The 26,576-nt window shown below is 38.5% G+C and overlaps 1 protein-coding gene across 7 annotated transcripts in view; it reads right to left on the reverse strand.

Moving 5' to 3' along the window:
• Positions 1-7,209, reverse strand: part of LOC131690467 (gamma-aminobutyric acid receptor alpha-like) — a 137,087-nt gene extending 129,878 nt beyond the window's left edge. For 6 of the 7 annotated variants that reach the window (XR_009305583.1, XM_058976262.1, XM_058976258.1 and 3 more), the window contains exon 1: positions 6,625-7,209. The gene's annotated coding sequence lies outside the window, so the exon portion shown is untranslated. The remainder of the gene's footprint in view (positions 1-6,624) is intronic. The other variant, XM_058976259.1, reaches the window with a different exon arrangement.
• Positions 7,210-26,576: the final 19,367 nt, after the last annotated feature.

The raw sequence follows: 26,576 nt of genomic DNA on the forward strand, positions 1-26,576 counted from the left end.
CTCACTAGGGTGAAAATTTGTTGGTAAAAACCAATCTTTGTACAGGAGGGCACAAATCCTTATTTCATACTATGTTGCGTTTCGGCTTCGCCTCTTCAGAAACCGACACTAACGTATTGTCGGAATAGATTAGCGCCGGCTTGACGCAAATCCCTTAAAACTAAAATACACTATGTGTTTCAATCAAACGACTGATCAAACGTGATGTCCCGTTCGAGCAGAAGTTCTGTTTATGCCGATGAGACACAAGTGAAGCCGAAACTTGTCTTGGCTTAGCAGGCCTATGCGAAAGCACTATGCTATATTTCACCCTAAGGAGGAAAATTTGGTAAAAACCAAAATTTCTCACTAGGGTGAAAATTTGTTGGTAAAAACCAGTCTTTGTACAGGAGGGCACAAATCCTTATTTCATACTATGTTGCGTTTCGGCTTCGCCTCTTCAGAAACCGACACTAACGTATTGTCGGAATAGATTAGCGCCGGCTTGACGCAAATCCCTTCAAACTAAAACACACTATGTGTGGCATAAACAGAACTTCTGCTCGAACGGGACATCACGTTTGATCAGTCGTTTGATTGAAACACATAGTGTGTTTTAGTTTTAAGGGATTTGCGTCAAGCCGGCGCTAATCTATTCCGACAATACGTTAGTGTCGGTTTCTGAAGAGGCGAAGCCGAAACGCAACATAGTATGAAATAAGGATTTGTGCCCTCCTGTACAAAGACTGGTTTTTACCAACAAATTTTCACCCTAGTGAGAAATTTTGGTTTTTACCAAATTTTCCTCCTTAGGGTGAAATATAGCATAGTACTTTTTTCGTTTTTCAAGATCGCCGTATTTTTTTCAAAAAACTCCACACCAATCTGGCACTTTTCACCGTATCTCAAAAAAGTAATAAGAAGAATTTCCAGACTCCTAACAAGTAGATTTCATAAGGTGTCTATGGGGTGGGGGTGAGAGAGAGAGTGGTGGGAGGGGTGTGAAAGGAAGGAAGAGGAGCAATAGATGGGGGTCGAACACCGAACTGCATACCTTTCATTTGAGACTGGGTTAGTGAAAATTGGTTCAGTAATCACCGAAGTGGTTTTAGTTCTGGAATATGCCCGAAACGCGGACCTTCTGCAATTACACAACAAACGATCGGGGAGCAGAACTAAAAATAAATGACGAATGTTTGGGTGAAGAAATTTTTGAAAAAAAAAAAATGGAACAGGGCTTCACAATTTAAAACAAAAGTTTGTATGGAGAACTAGGGGTGTTCAAGAGGGAAGATATGAAGAAAAATGGCCATCTTAAATTTTCGCATAAAGTCTTACATAAAATGCATAATTACATAAATATTGATTTCATAATATTCGAAAAAATCCAAAGGGGGGAGGGGTGAAACTGAAGGATATGCTATTGTGCCTAACCGCTTTTGAATGACAATATCTCTTCGGGGATCATTCTGTTATCTCGGGGGTGTATATACGCCCACTGCCTAAATAAAAACTCCAAATCCTTGCGGGGGTTGGAAGTTTGATTTCTGCTATTGTAACACCTACAGATCGTTCAGCATCCCTCCGGGGGTCAGAATGCTCTGTTTTAATGGTTCTGTGTCGTTATTTTCCTTCCCCTAAGCATACCACTTCAATCCTTCCCATCAGAAAACGATGAAAAGACGATTTTTGGCAAGGCACGAATCGGCGATCAACCTGGGGAACGTGCCATTTGAGCCAGACGCTACTGATTTCTGATTTCTGAAGGGGGAGGGAGTACATGAAATGTTGAAAATCTCATTTATTTTGTCGAAATATTTCTAACGGCGTTTTCGTTTTTTTCCTGGTGCTACACCGGTGTAGTGCAAAAAAAGAGACAGACTGATTACACCCAAGTTTGAATGAGTGTAGCACCGACTACACCGGTGTAGTGCACAGTCAAAAACGAAAACGACATAACAGTACCATAAAACGACATAACAGTACCATAAAAGCATCTAGTGTCAAAACAAACGAAAACAGCTAAAAACAAATTTAAATATTTTTAGCTCCAAAAAAATTATTTTGATGCCAGCGAACTGGGCATGGGAGCAGAACAAATGAAAAGATGGCAGGGATTTAGGGTTACAACTAAATCATTGTGAAGAACTTTTTGAACAAAAAAAAATGGAACGGGACTTCACAGTTTAACACCAAAGTTTTGTGAAATTTTTAAAAATAACATCTTTTAGGTGAAAACGGGCAGCTTTGATCGAATTTTCCCAACGAACTGGGCTTGGAAGCAAATTAAATCAAAATATGAAAGGAATTTAGGGTTCCAACTAAATCATTGTAAAAAATTTAAGGGTTGTGTACAAGACACGACCACGATGACATTAAAAATGTAGCCAGTTTTATAAGCAATCAATATTATCCGTGGCCAAATTAAAACCCCTTAATTCCATAGACTGTTTTAGAACTACACACAGGCATGCTATTCTTCACTAGAGATAATTGTTGAATTTTTAAATTAAAATCGATAACCTATAGTGTGATAAATTCAAGTTTTAAAAAAGTTTTATTCAAATCCATGAAATGGGAACATCAATTAATGATGCTCACAAACAAAACCTTACATCTATCTTTAAATACCTGCTATCAAATTAAATGTTTGCAAGCATGATAGAAAATTAACTGGTCATAACTCAAACTATTCGTAAACAAAGAAAGTTTAACATATGTATCTTTATATATTCGGTAGTATAATTAACATTAACTCTGAAATGTTCTATATTTGGAGTCCATTGGTGGAATCCTGAAAAGGACTATTTGTGGAATCCACAAACACGCGTGCTATGGAATGAAAAGTACTAAACTAACTAAGGGCTTTTGGTTTAACAAAAATCACATGCAGAATGGAACAATTAGTCAGCTGCAAAACAAGGTCTGCCTTCTCACGCTACTTACATCAGATAAATATTTCGAAATAACAAGAAACAACCCTTCCCTTCAGAATCTAATATGAAATACTGATAGCTTGGAACGTGACATCGGCTTTTATCTCTTTCGCACTGATGATGGAAGGACTACCTTCACGAGAATGACGAAAAAATATTTGCGGATTTTTCACATCCTCCGATTTCTATAATATTGTAGACTTTTGGATTTGGCTTGATTTTCGCCAATTTCAGCATGACAATATACTTTTAAATAACTGTACATTTTTGTATTGTTTCGGAAGGATAATTTTAAACAAATCACAGATTGTTGTAAATTTCAGATTGTCAATGTACGCGCAAGCAACAAGTAACGAATATAAACGGCGGAATTAGGTTATCGTTGTCATCGTCAAGAATTTTTCAAACTTGTTCTTCATTGTTGGTTATAGCCCTGAAAAGGGCTTTTAATTTACAAAAATAACATGCGAAATGGAACCAACAGTCAGCCGCAATAACGGTTTGCCGTCTCTTCCAGCCACGCGCTACTTACATCGGATAAATAATTAAAATTGGATAGAAACAAACAACCTTCCCCTTCAACAGATAATTTGAAATACTGATAGTTCGAAACGTGACATCGGCTTTTATCACTTTCGCATTGTTGATGGAAGGACTGCCTTCATGCAGAATAACGAACAAAAATTTGCGGATTCTTTTTGGTACGGCTTTCGCTAGTTGGCAGTGTTGCTACATTCTCCAATTTTCTGAAACGTTGCAGAATTTTGGATTATGTTTCCGAAAGATTATTTTTTAATAAATCGCAGGTTTTCACCAATTTCAGCCTCTAAATGTACTTTAAGTAGCTGCCCATTTTTGTATTGTTTCGGAAGGATAAATTTAAACAAATAACAGATTGTTGCAAATTTCAGATTGCTTGCGCGTGTGCAAGCAACAAATAACGAATATAAACTGCGCAATTGAATTATCGCTGTCAATGATTGGAAATATTCAAATTTGTTCTTCATTGTTTGTTATAGCCCTTAAAAGGGTTTTTAATTTACCAATAACATGCAGAATGGAACAATTAGTCGGCTTCAACTGAGGTTGGGCAACTCTTCCAGCCGCGCGCTTTTTACATCGGATCACCCCCAGCGGTAGCAGTGATCAAATGCAGCACTCTACGCAGTGCATTGTCAACATGCATGATTGCTACTGCTGTTCTTTACGGCCCGACGATCGACGGGAGAATGAAGTCGCTCGAGAAATGATATTCTTTAAATAGTCGAGGATGATTCATTCATTCATAGAAGCGTAGTGTGCTAGGTGCTCAAATCTGTCGTACGAGACGCTATAGATACGATGTTATTTGGCTGGCAAAAGAGCAACAACTGATTCAAACAGGCACACGGCACATTTATTTATAACTTTTCGTGTTCGTTTGAATCACTAAGCTGCTCCCTTTCGACGGCGTTGCCGGGGATAGATTGACTGATGTATGAGAGTTTTCACGTTTTCGAGATCTGTTCATTTTTGCTTGTTTTTCAATAGTGTACTATTGAAATACAAAAACACTATAGCAATAAAACATAATTTCAGTTAATTCTGAATTGTTTAGTGATAACCAGACGGAAATCCGTTCATAAATAAGCAAGTTATTAGCGTTCAAAATAGTGACGCAAAAACGTGACATCGTTTGATTTTAGATTTTAGAATGACACCCTGCCCCAGATAGTGCAATGTCAAAAAACGCGTTAATGAAAACCGCGTAAATTTCAAAATCCGCGTAAAAAACCTGAGTGTACTCTCCTACATAAAATACTACGCTGCTGAGCAGTGCAATAACTACAGAAGCACGTTGTCAGATGCCTTACTGATAAAAAACATATTACCGAAATATGAAACATGAAAACCAATTGGCTCTTTACCCTACGCAGCTACAAAGCGCCGTAAACATGGATTAACAAGTTACAACGCACACGCATGCGTAAAAATAAATATATTTTTTTCAAACGCAACACTCAAGGTTGCACAGAGAAAGCGCAAAATTCGCAAACGAAAAAAACAGTTTTTTTCCACACCGTATGTCAGATCTTCATAAAAATCAATCAGCGTATGTAGAATGTTGTTACAGTACTGCTGATTGATTTTTATGAAGATCTGACATACGGTGTGGAAAAAAACTGCTTTTTTCGTTTGCGAATTTTGCGCTTTCTCTGTGCAACCTTAAGCAGCACACACCGTATTGAATTAAATCCAAACCACCCCGCCCACCCACTTTGCAAATCATTCTGTGACACCATGCTGGTACCCGACAAATCCGCACACGGCCACCGCTGCCGAAAATGCATAGCGTCTACCGCTTATTGTAGTGCCCAGACGCTGCAGCCATGATCTTACCCGTTCGACATAAGAACAAAAACTGATTCAAACGGGTACGCGTCACCTCTATTTATAAACTAACCGTATATGGTTTAGTCACTTAGGTGCGAGTGTGTGCAAATGCCAACGTTACCGAAAATCGATAGCGCTTATTGCATCGCCCGGAGACGACGTTGCTCGTGTGGGATAAGAGCAACAACTGATTTAAACGGACATGCGTTGCTTCTATTTATGACTTTTCGTGTTTCATTGAGCAACTAAGCTGCCCTCTTTTGACGGCTGTGTCTGAGAAATCTGCCTCACGAATGGTATTTTTCCCGTTTTTTGTGAACTTTTTAATTTTACCAATTTCCAAAAGTCTACTTTTATTGGGGAGATATTAAATTATTACCAATATTTAAGTTAGGTGTTTCTGAATCGGTTGGTGGATGAATGATTAAAATCCATCTAGTAATATCGGAATTATAAGCGTGCAAACCTTACATAGTTTCGTTACATGGGAGATAGTTTAGATTTTAGAATGACACCTAGCCCCAGATAGTGGAGTAAGACATTTTTAATGTCAAAAAAAATTAAAACGGGACTTCACAGCTTAAAACCAAAGTTTTGTGAAATTTCAAAAGAGAGCATGAGAGATGAGCATTTTTGATCGAATTGAGAAAATTTGATCAAAGATGTCCAATTTCACCTAAATTTTTTTTTAAATTTCCCAAAACTTTGGTTCATTATTGTCAGTCGTTTTAAAACTATCAATAGTATGTTTTGGCGTCAATTTCTGATTTGTTTACTTATTTCACAAGTTACTTTTCGAGCACATACATGCAGGGGCGGCGAAACACTTTACGCCCGAGTGGGTAGAAAGCATAGCGTAATTACATTACATTCACATTAAATCACGTTCGTTTATGCAAATGGATTTAAGGTACATCAATGTTTTCAAATGTGTAGTGCGAGATACATGCGTTGCACATCTAAATTTTTTGAAATGGTTCAAAATTTCGAGTGGGTAATTACCCACTCGGTTATTTTCGAGTGGGTAGTACTACCCATACTACCCACGCTTTCCGCCGGCCCTGCATACATTATCTGGAATGTTTTAGAATGATCTAGATTAACAGCCAAACAGCCAGATATCGAAAGATTCGCCCAAATAAATATTTTTGGGATAATTATTGGTCCTGATCTTTAATTCATTCCGATACAGGAATCAACAAGAAATCAACACTAGATAGATTGTGCATTCACAAAAAAAATAAAAATGCATGTTCATAACTGTCCATATTTCAAACCAATTTGATCAAAAGCAATATTTTTGTTTAATTTAATATCTCGACAACTTCCAACTTACCTGCACTTTGATCCTTCCTGTTGCCCGTTAAATTAATTTATCTTTCGATTAAATTCGTTTCTATCCAACGGTAGCAAGGGTTGCAGTAAAATACCTGAGTTTCGGGCTTTCGGTTTTGCTTACATCGTGGTGGGAGTCAAAATAAACCAACTCTTGAACTTTTGGGTAACATTCCCCTTTCAAACCGCACGTGACCGACGGGTCGAAGACTTTTTTTCTCCTATACCACAACTTAGTAAATGTTGAAAGGGTCAAAAATGCACTTCTAACGTAACTATATTTGTTTAATGCCGACGACAAAGAAATACGCGAACAAAACGTACCACTTTTTCACTTAATTGTTTATAATTGAATTCCCCATAATCTTCCCGCGGGCTAAAACTCATTATGTGCACATTACCTTGTCATCATTCTTGCCTGCCGGGAAAACTCCTCCTTTCTTCAAGAGGCAAAAAAAGATTAAAGAGCAGACACTTCAATTTTCCACCAGCCAATGTCAGTCACCAACTTTCATTAATCCTTCCAGAGTCCAAGAGTCTGTGGGGTAACTGTTAAGCTTCCCGAAACCGCGTTCGACCGCGAGGAAATCACAACAGCAACTGAAGAACGCTTTCCACGAAACACCACTCAGAAGCTCACAACGTGTGAAACTTGTCCTACAGCGCGGTAGCAAAAGCAGCAGCAGCAGCAGCAACAACAACAGCAACCAACCAGCATGAATGAAAGGGGTGGGAAAAATGCTTTCCACGTTGCGTGCATCGTCCCCTTCATCATTGTGGCAGCTATACAGTCACGTGTAGGCAAGGCGACGAAGCACACCGGCAGTTCAGAGCGTACAAAGGCACCGAACATGATGTGAAGTGAATCTGGTGGGTGGTGGGTGAGTGGATGAACATCCACAGATGCTGCTCATATGCCGGTTAGAATGGCTGCGTGCTGGTTGTGTGAAAAGGCGCCATAATAAGGATACTGGGAACTGATGCGCGCGCTTTTGCACGTGGCAAACGGAAAACGAAGATACCCGAAGATGTTTGTTTTGTATTTTGATGCGGCGGCGTTTCTGGTGCAACACGTGGAATGGTATGGTAGTTTGAAAACAATTATGAAAACAATAAAGCCCAATTCAGACCTAGTAGCACATTATGAGCTATAGAATTAAAATATGTTAGCCGATTTGCAAGTTTTTTCATTTATGCTTGATCAATGACGCACCGTTTAAAACCGATAAGGCTTCTTCATTTCTAATTAAATTGAATATAAATGTGTACAGTGAAGTAGAGATGGTTGGGTTTTTGGAAAACCGAAAACCGGGTCGTGTTCGGGTTCTATACATTCAAGTTTCACGGGTTCGGGTCAGATCTGGGTTTTTCAAATTGGGAATTTTAGGGTTCGGGTTTTAAGCAAATCAAAACTATAAAATAGAATTTATACACATGAAGTGACATACACGTTAGCACACGTGACATACAAACGCACACATGATCGAATACATTAACGTACAAAGGGTCTTTCGCGATGTGCAGTTTTTAATGGGTGACATTTCCCGTCTCATCTGCAATTGAAGTGAGCGTATTTTACATTAAAAGTAGTAAATTAAATAAGAATTTTGTTGTTAAATGAAGTTATTATGTGAGATTTTATGATAAAAATGTGAAATAGAGACTACATGTCAGATAACCTAATGTTTCAGAGTTTTACAGGTAACGAATCTATTTTTATTTTGTTCCTAAGGATTTTTCAAGTTAAACAAGGTACAATTTATTAAAATTGAGTGAAGAATAGTAGAGGTATATGCACGAGAAAATGATAAAATTTAATATGAATTACCCCACTTTCCTGTATATTTCTAGAAACAGAAACATCTCCATTCAAATACTAAGGTTATTTCCTTTAAAAAAGTATAAATTTTAACTTTCTGATTGCTATTTTAAAAGTTATAGCATTTAATATATTTTTCCTCCATATTTTCCTATAGTAAGAATTTCAAAAATTTCAAGCGAAATGGGCGGGAGTCTAGAATTGTCCAAATGATGTGAAATTTGGCATCTGAGCTTACTTTGACATTTGTCACAATATGAGAGGGGTCTTCGAGAATTAAAAAAAAAATATTTTGCAATGTCCTAATGCACAACCACACCCACGTTCTCGCAAACAGAATAACACCCTGGCGACTAAGTGAACGGTTTAGCACTTATAAATTGCCAAACGCGGTCTCAAGAGTGAACCTCCAAATGCCCGTGTTCGCGCGATCATGAATCGGTTTCGCCCAGAAACCGCTATTCGTGGCCCTAGTAGCATAAGTCCAATGCCTACAGGTGGGCCAATCAAAAAGATGATGCTCATATCCACTAAACTACACGTTCCATTGCGACATAAAAATCGAATTTATACACAAAAAGTCACATACACGCGACAAACAAACATACAAATGCTTGAACCGTTCGCGATCATCCACGCAACCTACACACGCGCTCTCGCAGACATGATAACATCCCGGTGGTAATATAAACGTCTCAGCACTTATAAACATTCAAACGCGGTCTCAAGCGTTAACTTGCAGTTCCTCACACTCGCGCAATCATGGATCGGTCAAGGTCGGAAGTCTCTATCCTCGATTCCAGAAGTCTAGGTCCATGCCTTCAATTGAATCAATTAAAAAGAAAGCTCTCATATCCACTGGACAACACATTCTATGGCGACATGACCGGGAACTCTGGTGATATGGAGTAACTCACACCCTGTCAGAATGTAATCCGTACACCGAAAACTAAATATCAGAATGACCGCCTGGCCATCCAAGACTACAGACATATCCCAATGTTTCGAGTGGGAAATTACCCACTCGAATATTTCCGAATAGGTAGTACTACTCTTACAACCCACGTCATCCGACGGCCCTGTTCAGAAGGAAATCGAAAAGCGCGGAGCTGAAAATGGGCCATTACGAGCCACTTTATTACTCACCTTTTCGTTTTTCGACAAATGTTCAAGCATAGAAGCCTACTTACCTGTTATAATAGTTATTACATTGCATCTATGCTACCCATAAAAGCATAATAGTCCCCTATAGATTTATGTCACTGAATCGCAATGCACAAATAAGATTACCAGATTTGTTTAGAAAATATCGAGAAAAAAAACCAAAACATGGTTGTCCCATCCATAAGGCTCAATGAAAATGCAAATCTTGAACAGCGTTTTTCTCGGCTTGATGTTTTTCACTATGGGACTCTTACAGGAGCAGATCCAGAAAAAATTTCGGGGGTCCACAATTTCGACTTTAAAATGTTCATTGTACAATACGTATTACCCTCATTTAATTAAAATCAGTTTTGGTAATCGAATCTGATTTGGAATGATTTTGAACTTAGAATAATTTTAAAATAGAAACTATTTTAAAATTTCTCAAGAAATTAAAAAATTTGGGGGGGGGGTGGGGTACGTGCCCCCAAGACCCTCCTCCTGGATCCGCCACTGGACTCTTATACTTTAATGGGCAGTATGTCTGTTGCAATCATTTCTGGATATTCGAGTTGTGATACCTTGTTTAATAATAGATGTAGTAGTCAAATATTAGTAAATAATTTTTATTTTAATAAACAAACTTATCTTTTATTCCAAAATTCACTTTTTTTTTTTTATTCATTTCGTTTATTTGATAGGCACAAATGCGTTAGCTTGGCGGTGCCAAATGCTTTTGTTTTTACATTTTGGATATCTTAAAACTAGGAGGTTACAATGTTGAAATATTTTTTTACAAAGGAAAAGAAAGTTTACAGCTATCTTAAGACTAGAAATAAGATTCAATATACAAAAGAGGTCCAAAAGATTTTTTTATGAAAAAATTTAAAACAAGGGATTCACTTTGATATACAAGAGGGGGAGTAATAGTATTTTACGAAATATTTTACGGTTATCTTAAAACTAACAATATAGTTTAGTACACAAAAGGGGGAACAAATATTTATGAGAAATTTCACAGAAATCTTAAAACTAGGGATTCAATTCTATTTACAAGATGGAGGACAAGAGTTTCAATAAAGAGTAAAAATTATAGCTATCTTAAAACTAGGAATACAGAATACTAATTTGAATTTTTTAACTAAAACTTATGCTTGGTCAAGATATTCAAAGGGTGGCTTATTTCCGCATCAGTGTAGCAGCAGTTGTATCAAGGACAGGGGAGAGACAGGGAAAGAAGAGCAAAACTTGCAACTTTCGCTCGAACAGCGGGGGGGGGGGGAGGGGGATCAGCGTATCAAATTTGCGCCTCAGTATAGTAAGTCGTCGAGTACCGGATTGGCGGATGGTATTCTTCGGACCCGCGGGGAATCTTTCAAAAGTCATCGGACCTCGAGTCGCTCTCGCTTCAGTTTCCTTCTATGCAGGCGTAGTGGTAAGGGCGATGGCGGTTACATAGTGGCACTCTGGAGCTGATCGGTTCCACAAGGCAGGAGGAAACTCTAAAAACGAGAAATAAAAGAGAGGGGCTAAATTGGGATATTTATCGTTTTTATGAAGGTATAAATAAGGGACATATAGGGGAAATCACGAGTTGCCAGCATATCTCGGACTGGTACATTGGGTGGTCTACCACGGGCCCGAAGGGATTCCTTTAACTGAGACCTGGCGTCACAATACCCGGCGCACACCCAGACAACGTGTTCGATGTCGTGATAGCCCTCGTCACAAGCGCACAGACTACTCTCCGCAAGCCCAATACGCCGCAAATGCGCATCCATGGTGTAGTGATTGGACATAAGTCGGGACATTACACGAATAAAATCCCGACCCACATCCATCCCCCCGAACCAAGGCTTCGTTGATACCTTTGGGATAATCGAATGTAGCCATCGTCCAAGTTCCCCATTGCTCCACGAGGTTTGCCAACTGTTGAGCGTCCTCTGACGACAAGTACTAAAAAATTCGTTGAAGCAGATTGGTCTTTCGTATATGTCACCATTTAATGCGCCCACCTTTGCTAATGAGTCGGCCTTTTCATTGCCCGGGATAGAACAATGAGAGGGGACCCAAACAAAGGTAATCTGATAAGATTTTTCAGATAACGTACACAAGGACTCCTGTATCTTCCCCAGAAAATACGGTAATTGCTTTTTAGGCTTCACCGCACGAAGAGCCTCGATAGAGCTGAGGCTGTCCGAAACGATGAAGTAGTGATCTGTGGGCAGAGTGTCGATGATCCCAAGGGTGTACTGAATTGCAGCTAACTCTGCGACGTAAACTGAAGCGGGATCATTCAGCTTGAATGAAGCGGTGATAGTATTGTTGAAAATACCGAAGCCAGTGGACCCATCGAGATTTGATCCGTCAGTGTAAAACATTTTGTCGCAGTCGACTTCTCGGAATTTATTATAAAATATATTGGGGATCACCTGCGGGCGTATATGGTCCGGGATTCCACGAATCTCTTCCTTCATGGATGTGTCGAAGAATACAGTAGAATCAGAAGTATCTAGGAAACGGACACGGTTGGGATTGTACGAAGAAGGATTGATGCTCTGTGCCATGTAGTCGAAGTACAAGGACATAAAACGGGTTTGAGAATTAAGCTCGACGAGCCTCTCGAAATTTTGAATTACCAACGGGTTCAGAATGTCGCATCGGATGAGCAATCGATATGAGAGTTCCCAAAATCGATTTTTTAGCGGAAGAACGCCCGCCAGCACTTCGAGACTCATCGTATGGGTCGAGTGCATGCAACCCAAGGCAATGCGCAAGCAACGATACTGGATTCTCTCCAGTTTGATGAAGTGTATGTTCGCAGCGGAGCGGAAACAGAAACACCCGTACTCCATCACCGACAATATCGTTGTTTGGTACAACCTGATCAGGTCTCCTGGGTGAGCACCCCACCATGTTCCAGTTATTGTTCGGAGAAAATTGATCCTTTGTTGGCATTTCTGTTTCAGATACCTAATGTGACATCCCCAGGTACCTTTAGAGTCGAACCAGACCCCGAGATATTTAAATGTGAAAACCTGGTTGATCGTTGCACCCATTAATAAAAGCTGGAGTTGCGCCGGCTCACGCTTCCTAGAAAAAACAACCAACTCAGTTTTCTCCGTGGAGAACTCAATACCCAGCTGCAGAGCCCAAGCAGACAAATTGTCCAAGGTATTTTGTAATGGTCCTTGCAAGTCGGCAGCTTTGGGCCCTGTAACAGAGACCACCCCGTCGTCTGCAAGTTGCCTTAGCGTGCATGAATTGGCAAGACAATCGTCAATGTCATTCACGTAAAAATTGTAGAGCAGGGGACTTAGACATGAGCCCTGGGGAAGACCCATGTAGCTAAATCGCGATGTTGTTAAATCGCCATGCGAAAAATGCATGTGCTTTTCAGACAACAGGTTTAGCAAAAAGTTATTTAAAATTGGTGAAAGACCATGCTGGTGCAGCTTCTCTGACAGAATGTTGATAGAAACTGAGTCAAAAGCCCCCTTAATATCCAAGAAGACTGATGCCATCTGCTCTTTGTTAGCATAGGCCATTTGGATTTCTGTAGAAAGCAACGCAAGGCAATCGTTCGTCCCTTTGCCTTTGCGGAAGCCAAATTGTGTATCTGACAGTAAGCCATTTGCTTCAACCCAATTGTCGAGGCGAAACATGATCATTTTCTCGAACAACTTCCGAATACAGGACAGCATTGCAATCGGCCGATACGAGTTGTGGTCGGAGGCTGGTTTTCCTGGTTTTTGGATGGCGATGACCTTCACTTGCCTCCATTCATAAGGGACAATGTTACCCTCAAGAAACTTGTTAAATAAATTCAACAGGCGCCTTTTTGCAGTGTCAGGCAGATTCTTCAGCAAGTTGAATTTGATTCTGTCTAACCCTGGGGCGTTATTGTTGCACGATAAGAGAGCAAGTGAGAACTCCACCATCGAAAACGGTGTTTCGTTCGCGGTATCGTGAGAAGACGCGGCGCGGTACGTTTTCTGTACCGGGACAGAGTCCGGACAGATCTTCTTGGCGAAAGCGAATATCCAACGGTTTGAATATTCCACGTTCTCGTTGGTACTATTATGATTACGCATACGTCGAGCCGTACCCCAAAGAGTGCTCATCGCTGTTTCTCTCGTTAACCCGTCGACGAACCGGCGCCAATAACTGCGTTTTTTGGCTTTCATTAGACTCTTCATTCGCCTTTCTAACGACGCGTACTGTTGATAGCTAGCGGGTAACCCGTCTTCCCGGAAGGCCTTATATGCAGTGGACTTTTCCGCGTACAGCTCTGAGCACTCTTTATCCCACCACAGGGTGGGAGACCGTCCATGGGTATTCGCGCTGGGTACTGGTTTAGTCTGAGCTTGATTCGCACTGTCGAGAATCAAGCCAGCCAAAAACCTGTACTCTTCCTCCGGAGGAAGTTCTTGAGTGGATTCGATTTTAACGGATATCGCGGTCGCGTAACTCTTCCAATCAATGTTCCGTGTGAGGTCATATGAGACATTGATTGTTTTCGATGGTCTTGAACCGTTAGCAATTGAAATCACGATAGGCAAATGATCGCTACCGTGGGGATCAGGGATCACCTTCCACATGCAATCTAACTGTAGCGATGTCGAGCAAAGCGACAAATCCAACGCGCTTGCGCGTGCTGGTGGTGTAGGAATCCGCGTCATTTCTCCCGTGTTTAAGATGGTCATGTTGAAATTATCGCAAAGATCTTGGATTAATGTTGATCTATTATCATCATGAAGACAGCCCCATACCGTACCGTGCGAGTTAAAGTCTCCCAGAACTAGCCGCGGTGCCGGTAAGGATTCCGTGATATTACAAAGCGTTCGGTGCCCTACCGAGGCTCTAGGAGGAATGTAGATGGAAGCAATGCAAAGGTCTTTACCTTTGATTAAAACTTGACAAGCGACAATTTCAATGCCTGGTGTCGAAGGGAGGTTAATTCGGTTGAAAGAATAGCACTTTTTGATCCCCAAAAGTACTCCTCCATAGGGGTTTTCTCGATCCAGACGAATTATATTAAAGTCGTGGAAGTTGAGATTTATATCGGAAGTTAACCAAGTTTCACATAATGCGAAAGCATCACATTTTAAACAATTTAGTAAAAATTTAAAGGAATCGATTTTCGGGAGGATACTTCTGCTGTTCCACTGTAGAACAGTGATCGAATCGGTGACCTCGTTCGATGACTTAGCCATCGAAGGATACGATCGCTGCAAGGAGGGGCCATTTAGTAGTCAACTGCTTCAAAAATGTTTGCACTATAGGGAGAAAACGTATCAGAAGGCTTTTAAGAGGATCAGTAACATTGAAAGCTGTGAAAATTAAGTCCACTATGTCAGAAAATTTCATTAGTCCGCTACTGGACTGAGTATCTGTTTGAAAAAAGGGGACACTTGGGGTTTTGGATGTCCCTGGAAGTGGTGGGTACTCCTTGTTAGAATTAATATTTCCAAGTCCTGGAGCAAATTGCTTCGGCTTTTGTGCATCACTTCCGTTGGATTTATTGGTTGTAGATGGCGCACTCTGAGTGGACGACACCTTGGCACCCTTACGAGGCAATGTAGGGGAGGCTGGATTTCTCCTCTTCCTGGATTCCCCTGGGTTAACCAAAGATGTTCCCTCTCGTGGGTCGTCAGATTCTTGCTCAACGTTAGCCAAACCAGCATAGGGATTTTCGGACAGGACAGATGGCGAAGCATTCTTTAGCATTTCTGCATAAGAACGCCTTGAGCGTTCTTTAAGGGAGCGCTTAATTTTATCCCCGCGCTGCTTGTACGCAGGGCACGATTTAACAGCATGTGAAGGGCCCCCGCAGCAAATACACTTTTCAGTTTCTTTGTCGCAAGAGTCATCCTCATGCTCTCCTTCGCATTTGCCGCATCGTTTCTTATTTCCACAATATGTGGCTGTGTGGCCCAACTGCTTGCAATTGCTGCAGCTCATGACCCGCGGTACAAACAGGCGAACTGGTAGGCGAACCCTGTCAAGGAGGATGTAGTTGGGAAGAGAGGACCCGGCGAATGTCACCCGAAGCGAGCCTGATAGAGAGTAGGTAGTCTTACCTCCCTCGGTGTTTGCGGTATACAATTGTTTGCATTCTAAGATCTTAATCTGTTCAAGAGAGGGGTCCTTAAAGCAGCCAACCCCGTGCTCCAACAGTTCTTCGCATTTCAGGCCCGGTTCGGACACTACCCCATCGATTTCACAGGCCACACAAGGCACGTACGCTTTAAATTCCCGCGTAAAGCGCTCACAGCAAGCAATCGCGTTTGCCTGGCCGAGATCACTCACTAGAACACGTATCTTGTTTGCCCGAACACGTGTTATCTGAGTTACGGCCGGGTAATTAGCAGTCAGATCTCGAGAAAGTTTTAATATATTAACCGGTTTCTCTCCGGTCCGAAAATATACCACCCATGGCCCAGAGGAACCTTCTGGGTACTGCTTTATACGGGGAGCAATGCGAGTATTAGGGGGATCAGGGACTTCCATGATTACATCAGATGGTATTTCGCCCTCGGCCATTTAAGCACGAGGGCAGAGCGTTATATAAACGGGAATGTGTCTTATTATTTGATTTGAGTAAAGTAGGGAAAAGGAAAGAAAGCAAACGAGGAAAAAAAATAAAGCAAAACTTATCTGCAAACAACGTCGATTGTTCCGCACCAGCGAAAACAATGTACTGGATTTACTGTCGGCACCAGCAGAACGGCAGCTAACGAACGAACAAAGGATGACCTTGATTCACTAAAATTTACACACCGAACACCACTGTGAAATATAACGATCCGTTCCGTTCAAAGGTTGGGAGACGTATGACCAAAATTCACTTGTTGATTTCTTATATTATTTAAACACCAAGGTGTCAGCAGTTTTTCCAAAAACGATTCCTCACGGCTTACCAATAATAATCTCCCTTCGATGACAGTATACAAGAAGTCCGCCAGAGTTTTATAATTGGTTGCACCGATTATCCGTTCATATTTTGTCAGATCTCTGTTAGATGTGTGCTCCAAAAAACCGTTTAACTGGATACTGTTCTTGACCAACTTGTTCCTTCGAAAGAAAGGCAGGTTCAGCATTCGTTGTTTGCTGATCTGTTTGGCTTAACAGTGTAGACCACAGACTTCAATCTGAATTACAAGGTGTCGTCCAACAATCACTACGCTGAAGTGTAAATTACGGATCACCTAGCAGTATTAGAGGATTCGTCCAATAGCTACACTCTTCAGAAGAGCAGTGCCGCCGAGCAAAACGATGTTAAAATTCTTGGTATGAAAATCATGACGTTTTTTCAAAAGTTCCCAATATAATTCGATTGAAGAGCTAGCTTCCAACTTTACAATGGACGATCCACAAACTGTTTTTACAATCGAGCCGGAACATACGATCGCACTGTAAGTCATACTTTTTTTTACTATGTCACACTCAACTAACAGTCCAAGACGCCGTACGTTCTCATCGGAATCTTCTTTGTGTTAGTAGTAGTCGTACCATTTGCCCAGCAATTGTCCTGTGCGCTTAAAATCGTCTGCGAAGTTAAAACAGAAGATAAAAATTGCGCACAACCCTTTGCTGGCTACCTTTTCTTCGATATACTATGGTGCGGCCATGGCAACATAGTACAGGTGTATTCGTGCCGATTGAGCCAATTTGTTCTACATTGACATTGCGCATCTCGAAACGAAAGATTTATTGTATAGGAGTTTTTATGAACAAGACAATTCGGTTTGGATGCATAATTTGGCCGCTGGTTTCGAAGTGGGTGCAGGTTGGCCAATGCGATCTAGTGTTTTATGATGATAGCGTCGGAAATCGTTGACAGTAAATTCGCCGAAAGAGATGTTATGGCAAATTCATCTCTGTGTGATGTGATGTGAGTTAATCTGTTCTTAAAGCAGTGTCGTGCTGATGATCGATGTTAGTGATGTGGTTGGTGATAGTTCTAGTTGTTGTGTTGTACAATTATGTTATTTACCTTCGTACTGCTAGTAGGTTTTTTACTAAATAAATCAGGGCTATTGAAAAATTGAATTATGCATGGATAGTTTCATTATTATGATTCATAAAGAATCCTAAAAAATGATTTCACAGGTTTAATTCTTCTAGCTATTTGTTAAAGTAAACTTTAGTGTCCTATGTTTTTGTATAATTTACACTAATATTTCTTTATTCTGTTCGGTAGATTTTTTGATATTTTTGCTTGTTTTACTAAAGAAAGGTTTAATTGGGAAGCACTGTCTTAATTTTGCATATGTATCAGTAGCGAGTGTCCTTACGAGTATCTTGATCTTTACTTTCTATTCCTTTCTGATTATCAAACATAAAAATGGCCTTTTATTAACAAGTTTGTAAATGGTTCGACAAACGAAGTGTCTGTCGAATGATACCTAGCTGCTCTATGAGAATTTTTTTCTCTCACAACCTGAATGATGATTTTTGTAATCTACAATTTAATGACTAATGGTTGTTTACAATTTCAAGTGAAAATAAATGAAAATTTATAAATATTAGTTGATCTGAGATATCCATGATTGTTTCTTCTTTAATCTTATCAGTTATGTTGCATGCGTCCTTACATTAAAATATTTAGAAAAACAATATTCATAGATGTTTTCTGTTTTCAAAAATCAAAATAGACTCAGATTTTCATTTGAAAAACCGATTTAATCCACCTAGCAGTGAGATGAGACATTTCTTACATTGCATTAGTTTGAAGAACTCACGAGAAGTAGGCACCCTACTAGAGGTGGGATGAAAACAGTTTCTAGTCGTGCACGAATAAAATCTCGAATAAACTGAATAAATCATAGAAATCAACAAAACGACCGAAATAAAAAAGTAAAGCAAAAAATGAAATAATAGGTTTTTAAATTCATAAAATGAGTAGAAAAATTAATGTAAATCAAAATTATAAAATACACGAATCAAATTAGATTAGGTTATTAAATAAAAATTAAGATTATATTTAGAAATAGTTATAAGATTAATAGAATAAATTGACTCATACTAACAAATTGAATGAAATAAAACGAATGACTGAACATGAAATGCATAAAATTAAAGATATGAATCAAATGAATCAAATGAATCAAATGAATCAAATGAATCAAATGAATCAAATGAATCAAATGAATCAAATGAATCAAATGAATCAAATGAATCAAATGAATCAAATGAATCAAATGAATCAAATGAATCAAATGAATCAAATGAATCAAATGAATCAAATGAATCAAATGAATCAAATGAATCAAATGAATCAAATGAATCAAATGTATCAAATGTATCAAATGTATCAAATGAATCAAGTGAATCAAATGAATTAAATGAATCAAATGAATCAAGGGCCTTGATTTTAATTTAAGAGAGTTGATACGGAATGGAACTACGCGAGCAGAAGCACTTATTATTGGTAGTGTGAAGGGAAGTACATGTGAAGGCGGAGTTTATAGAACGTAGCTCTACACCTGGACTAATGCTTTAGTGTATTACGAATATGAAATTACGTTGTACGACTATGCAGCAACAATTGACATTGAAAGCGATGAACTAAATCTAATAAACGGTTTGTAAGCACTTTCAGTTTAGAGATGTTTAGATTCCGAAAAAAAACAAGGGATGTAAATTTTAAAGAAAAATGTGAAGACACCGAATTTGAAGTATTATACGAAGGTATCGTTAATAAAACCTTGGCAAACGATAGACACAATATCGGAGGCAAATTTAACGCAATTTACACAACTATATCTAATACGCATTTATACTCTGTAAAACAAGAGAAGCTGCAAATTAGATTAGACTAGATAACAGAATGTTCAAGACATTTTCATTTTTCCTCATTTTCTTAAAAACTGTATACGAGCTCGATAATGTACAATCAACGGTTGTAAAAAGACATACCATTCATGACTTCACGAAACGCTTCAAGAAACTAAAACTAATCCAACAACACCGGCTGTCTTGAAAAATGATTCAAAATACGTCGAAACATATGCATTCAAAGATGCAGGATTATTAATAGATGAAAGTGTCGCAAGCAAACTGTCCCTAAAAAGCGTAAGCGATCCACTTCATCTCAAATGGACTCAAGACGTCAGCCAATATGAAAACTACAGTCTAAATAGGAATCTGTGAGCCAGCGATAAGAAATTGCACCCTAAACGGAGTAAGAACGATAAAAAATCTGCAGCTACCAATACAATGATTAGAGTTCAACGATTTACAAAAAAAAGTTTGCATATCTGAATGATGTAACCAACACTGGTTACCAAGATGCAAAACCTATAATTTTGATTGGAATTGAACACAGTCATTTGTTAATCCCACTGGAAAAGGCGAGTTGTTAAACTTAATGAACAGATAGTCATCAGATCGAAATTGCGATGGATCATCTTTGGGAACATATCTACATCAACTCAAAACCACTTCTCAATGATCCAACAAGAAGAAGAAATGACTAATATGATTACGTGTAAATTTGAATTTTTCGACAGAAGACGTCAATATCAGCAAAAATCAACAAATATCAAAGGAGAACAAAAGAATGGAAACAAACATCGAACAAATATTGAAATATGCAAATGGCAGATATGAAGTTGGACTTCTTTGGAAATCAACAACATGATTTTTCCCGAAAGTTACCCAACAGCAAAGAAATGTCTCGAGATAACGGAGAACAAGTTAGAAAAAGACCCTACACTCAAAGATAGGACTAAACAAACATTCAAGGAATACGAATCCAAGGATGCATACGCAAACTTACGCCTACTGAAATTAGAAGAACATCACCAAGGACATTCTACTTACCTCATTTCGTAGTTGAAAATCCAAACAAAGCAAAACCACGTCTAGTGTTTCATGAAGTTGCAAAAATTAAGCGAATATCCTTTATATACAAGAGATGTTCCACAGAGTTGAGATTATGAAAGATGATCCAGGCTCACAATAGATTTTTTGGCAAGAATGCTAAACAAGGCCAAAAAACCGACGTATATATTCTGCAAGTTATGTCAATTGGAGCAAAATGTTCACGATTGCTTCGCAAATCAAATCAAGTGGAATAAAAACGTAGACAAGTTGTTGAAAGATGTAACCACATCTATGAGAAAAGTGTTAGTCGACATAATGAGTATTTACGATCCGTCGGGACTGTTATCCAACCTGTCGAGCCATGGAAGAATTTTGATGCAAGAACTTCATAAAGCTACTACTAAATGGGATTACATGATACCAATTCACTTCCATGATCGTTGGAAAACATAAATGAAGACTATCAAAGAAGCAAAAATCTATCAATTCCAAGATGCATAACACCTGGAAACGTAGAAAAAAAATAGAACTACACAGATTTGTGAATGCATCAGATAAACCGTTTACGGCAGCACACAGTGGGACGAGCCCGGACTTAAGTCCATATATGAAGGTTATGCGATATTCTCATTAGTATTTTTCTCGTATCAGCTGAGCCATCAGAGACATTTTCGCGAGATTTTAGGTGATTTGAATGCAAAATGAATTTTTGACAGCTTTTTGAAGGGCATAACTCAAGTGTTTTTTGCATTATTTGACCATAGGTACTACATACGGTTATTCTCGTTTTTCAAAGAAACCGTTGATTTTATGAATTGCATTACTTCACCAAAATTATCCATGTGTTAAAATTACATCGTAAAATCGCTAAAAATAAGTCACTAGTTGGTTTAGTTAGTGTTTAGATAACTGTTTGTCATGAATTTTTATTAAATTCGAACTTCTAAAGCGAAAACAACAACGACGCCCATGAATGCCCGCGATCACACTATGCTCATTTGAAAGCTTTTCATTTTCTCTTTAAAATGAACCTATGCTAGTTTTGCGAAAACTTGCGATAAGTAGTCAAAATTTGAAAAAACTGTGAATGGAGACGCATGGTTATTACTGACATTTAATTTGAATATTCACTTTATAACTAGAATAATGACACTAATTTATGCACAACTTTCAAATAGCATTTAGAGCATGATCTACCAGGGTTTTAGTAGTGATCAAGAGTAAGGAGCCGAGTGGGAAGTATGGTTTTTAAGTGGTAAAGGAATTAAGAATGTTTAAAATTCAGTAAATATTTTCAACCATCTGATATGTGTCATAAAATGTTTCATAAACTATTTTTGCTAACTTACGCAATAACTGTCAAATTGAGTGAACACAGTAGAGTTCTAGTCATTGGTGAGACTATTTTATCCGAGTTTGCATATCACTCATATAGCTTAAGGTTGCACAGAGAATGCGCAAAATTCGCAAACGAAAAAAGCAGTTTTTTTCCACACCGTATGTCAGATCTTCATAAAAATCAATCAGCGTATATAGAATGTTGTTACAGTACTGCTGATTGATTTTTATGAAGATCTGACATACGGTGTGGAAAATAACTGCTTTTTTCGTTTGCGAATTTTGCGCATTCTCTGTGCAACCTTAAGGGTATGCGATATTATCCAAATAAAATAAGACCATTTTTAAATGAACCATATACGCGAAAAAAGGATTTTGGATTTATTTTTATTTAAGATATGAAATAAGCAATCTAAGTAACTTAAAACACACCTGCGAAAACAAAATCGTTAACCATCTTGTTGATTAGTGAATGTAAATCAGTATTCCACTAAGACGCTCAAAATGTTTATTTTGAAAACGAAAGAAAATTTGGTTTTCATACCAAGTAACCCAATAATGAATTAAACGTTCCAAAATTAGTCAATCACATCTTATTTGATCCTTAAAAATAATATAGTCATTTCTGAAGCCCCATAATGAGATGTCAATCAATTCGTTTCAATACGGAAAAAAAATTCCAAAATTACAATTGAAATAAATCATTATAGAAGACAAAATATTTACTTTTGAGCCACTCTAATAAGAAATAAAGTTAATTTCTATTTTATAACCAACATAGGAATTCAGCGCACAAAAATGTGTTTAAATTTTTTTTGAACCTTCACAACAAAATAATTATTTTTGAGCCACCCTAATGTATAATGATTTTTTTTTACAAATATAAAAAACGATTTAGCACACGAAAATTAATATACACAAATTTTTAGAACGATTTAGAAAAAAAAATATTTTTGAGACACCCTAATGAATAGTAAATGTTTATTTTTGAAATGCTTTGATATCGAAAACGAATTCAGCGTACCAAAATTATATAAAAATGTCCTATATGAACCGATACGGAAAAGTTTGGACTTTAGTCCACATTGTGTTCTGAGTCGTGCCACTGTGCAGCAGTTTATTTGCATCGACATTTTGGTGGCTCCAGAGAGGAGCGGAGCACAATCTTCCTTAAATTTTTGTTTAAAAGAATTTGAAATAGTTTTTTTTTGTCAAAATGATTTAGTTTCTTTCTCTATAATTGGAAAGATTGCTAGAGACTGATTAAAAGATACTTCTATTAATATGGAATTCGTGTCGAATCCTAACAACCATTGTCGGCTTTGCACAAAAAAAAGATCGTGCAATGGTCGAGATGGTAACCTGCTCCGACTGCGACAGATGGTTCCATCTATCTTGCGTAAAGATGGATAAGCGACTAGCACGCCCAGAATCTTAGAATTGCGTAAATAAAGCACTCCAAGCACAAGATGGCAATAGCGGAGTACTGATTAAGCTAATGCAAATGCACGAGAGGACAATGTCGTCTTTTGTGAATTCCTTCCATAATGCGAGTATGATAGCAAACTCGTCTGACTGGAGTATATATTTAAAAAGGCAGGCGCTAGTAGCCTTGCCCAAGTTTAGTGGAAATACCAGAGAATGGTCTAAGTTTAGAAAGATTTTAGAAGAGACCACAAGAGAAGGTCAATTTAATAACATAGAAAATCTAACCAGGCTCAAGACAGTACTGAAAAATAAAGCATTAAAGTGTGTTCAACAACTTATGTTGGACTCAGAAAATGCAGAAGAAATTATGGACAAACTTGGTGAGGTGGCTCTCCGAAAATAGTCTACGAGGAATTAGGTAACGAACTATATGAAGAAGAAAGAGACGTTGTGGAAATCTCAGACGCCCTTGAAAATTTAGTCAATAATATGACTACGTTAGAAGCAACGTTACGGTTAAAAAATTACCGTTCAATCTACGATTAAAGTGTGTAAAGACTTCACAGTCAAATGCTCTGAAAAATTGTATGCGCACTGTAACAGATCTGAGCAATTGGTTAAAGTCTACGGCCAAAGTATGTAGAGCGGCGTCACAGGCGAAACCGAGATCATTCAGTGACGAGAAGAGAGTTCATCTGCATCAAGATCAGGCAAAAAAATATTATGGGACAAGAAATCAAGTTCTAGCAAGCTGGAAGTTAATTGAAAATGTGCTTTACATATAAGTAGTACTATCCAAACGAAATGGATTGTTTATCTAAAAATAAGGCTTTACCTGAGAGGTGTGATTTACTGCCACTATACGGAAAATACTGTAATCGGCACCATGCAACAGCGGTTCTGGATAAACTAGATAAGAATACAGTTGAAAAGTATCAGAATGGCCTCTCGGAAACACATCGAACGGCCTTAGTTCCGTTGATGTCAGCGCTGGCGAAGAAAAATGTGTCAGAAAAAAATACACGAGCCCATCGCCATAAAAACAATGCAATTGTTGTTCAGCAGACTCAAAATAATGAAACGAAATGAAGCTTTCCTGTCTAAATTCTGTTAGAATTAAAATGTAGGTTAGAACCACGAGTGCCATCGGTGTTCACGATCATCACATCAGAGGCAGCAGATTACAGGTAAATGGTGGCTCCACCTTGGTAGTGGTGGGTAAGGTGCGTTCAGCCCGAGCATACGAGAGAGAGAGAGAGAGAGAGAGAGACAGCGTGAAACTGCACCTCTGCTTCCCCAAGAATTAAATTGTACCCTCTAGGGTTTTCTGGACCTTGGCAAATTTTTTTCAGGCGGAAAGTAAAGCCACTAAACATTGTGCAAATTGCACTTGTAATAAAAATTTCTGTGGTTGTACCATGGAATCATGGAAGATATATGAATAGACTAAACTATGAACTTTTGTGTGTCGGCTCCACGGACACACAAAAGTTCGCATCGTTCCGCCTACAAAAAAATGGGTAGAAACCCGCCAAACAAACAGACGTTCGCTAACTTTGGAAATCCTCAGCAGGTGGATTGAGCCACATGGAAAGGTGAACAGAGTCATGAATTCAGCGGCACTTTACGAAAAAAGAGGACGATAGGATCAACGCACACTCTGAGGTTGAAGAAACACCAAAAAGGAGAACACCACCAAGACCAGAATGTGAGCAATGCGGAGAGTCTCACAAATAGGCTGCAAAGAGTTCCAGAGGATGCCAATGGAAGAGAAGCAAAACATCATCAAAAGGAACCGCCTTTGCTTCTGCTGCCTGACCGGAAAACATATGCGGTGTAATTTTTCTAAGTTAGTTAGACGACACCAACTCGTTTTGAAGGAACAGGTAAATTTTTAGAACAATTTTGCTAGTGTTAGTTATAATCCAATTTATTGTGTATGATAGGTGAGATGGAATCCTCCATTTGAGAGGAGAAACATATTTCAGATTTTGCTTCCTCAACTTCCCCAAGAATAAAATTATACTCTATAGGGTTTTCTGGACCTTGGCAAGTTATTTTCAAGTGGAATGTAAAACCAATAAACATTGTGCAAACTGCACATGTAATAAAAATTTCTGTGGTAGTACCCAATCAAGTAGTATCAACAAGAAATAATTTGTTCAGTGGTCGCAGGTAGATGACCTACCGCATAACGAACACGACACGAGAGTCATCTACATCTGTAGTGAATTTAAATTCTATTATAATTAAAGAATGGAATAGTATTCCAGGAAGAAGAAAAGTTTAGAAGAAGAAAAGGATAAATTAATTTGGACGCTTAGATGCTTGCCAAAAAACCGTTATAGGTCATAAAGACTAATTTAGCCATAACAATATAAAATAAGTTATACCTCCAACGTGAAGAAGTAACTCTAGACAAAAGGTGAAAAATGATGATGTCCAAGATTCATGGCACAACCTTGAACAGACTAAGAATAACGAAACGAAATGGTTGGCACGTTCAGCCCGAGCGTAAGAGAGAGGGAGACAGCGTGAAACTGCAACGCGTTAGTCGCCAGTTTGTATCGAACAGCTAAATTTATAGAATAATTTTGCTAGTGTTAGTTTTAAACCAACTTATTGTGTATGATAGGCAAAATGGAATCCTCTATTTCAGATGTAATAAAAATTTCTGTGGTAGTAACCAATCAACTAAACGAAAAATGCTTGCCAAAAACCGTTATAGGTCAGAAAGACTAATTTAGCCATAACAATATAAAACAAATTGTACCTCCAACATGAAGTAACGCTAGACAAAAGGTGCTTTGACAGCAGGCCAAAGATAAGCACAATTGTTTACCTCTGTGGCAGAGAATGAGGATAATCGTACTTATGATGAAACGAGAAAAAATCAATAAGAAGAGCATAGAAGTAGTGCGAAGCTCAGTAACACGTCGTTGCAAAGCTAGGTCAAGAAGGTCTTAAATCGCATCGACATTTTGGTGGCTCCAGAGAGGAGCAGAGCACAATCTTAAAAAAATTGTTTAACAGAATTTGAAATAGTTTTCAACTATATGTCAAAATGATTTCGTTTCATTCTCTAGAATTGGAAACACTGTTAGAAACTGATCAAAAGATACTTTATCTAAAATACTTTAAAAGATACTTTATCTTTATCTTATAATCAATATTTCTTATTTTATCCTTTCCTTGGACCTTGGAAAAAAAATTTCAGGCGAAAAGTAAAACCACTAAACATTGTGCAAATTTCACGTGTAATAAAAATTTCTGTGGTAGTACCCAACTATGGATGGGATATAAATTCAAAAAGGAGCGATTAAAGAAGTAAAGAAATTGGGCACCTGTAGTGTCAGACAAGGCGGTAAAGGATCGACATAGCCAATTGTTTA

This window comes from Topomyia yanbarensis, chromosome 3, assembly GCF_030247195.1.
Source record: "Topomyia yanbarensis strain Yona2022 chromosome 3, ASM3024719v1, whole genome shotgun sequence".
Classification (NCBI taxonomy): domain Eukaryota; kingdom Metazoa; phylum Arthropoda; class Insecta; order Diptera; family Culicidae; genus Topomyia; species Topomyia yanbarensis.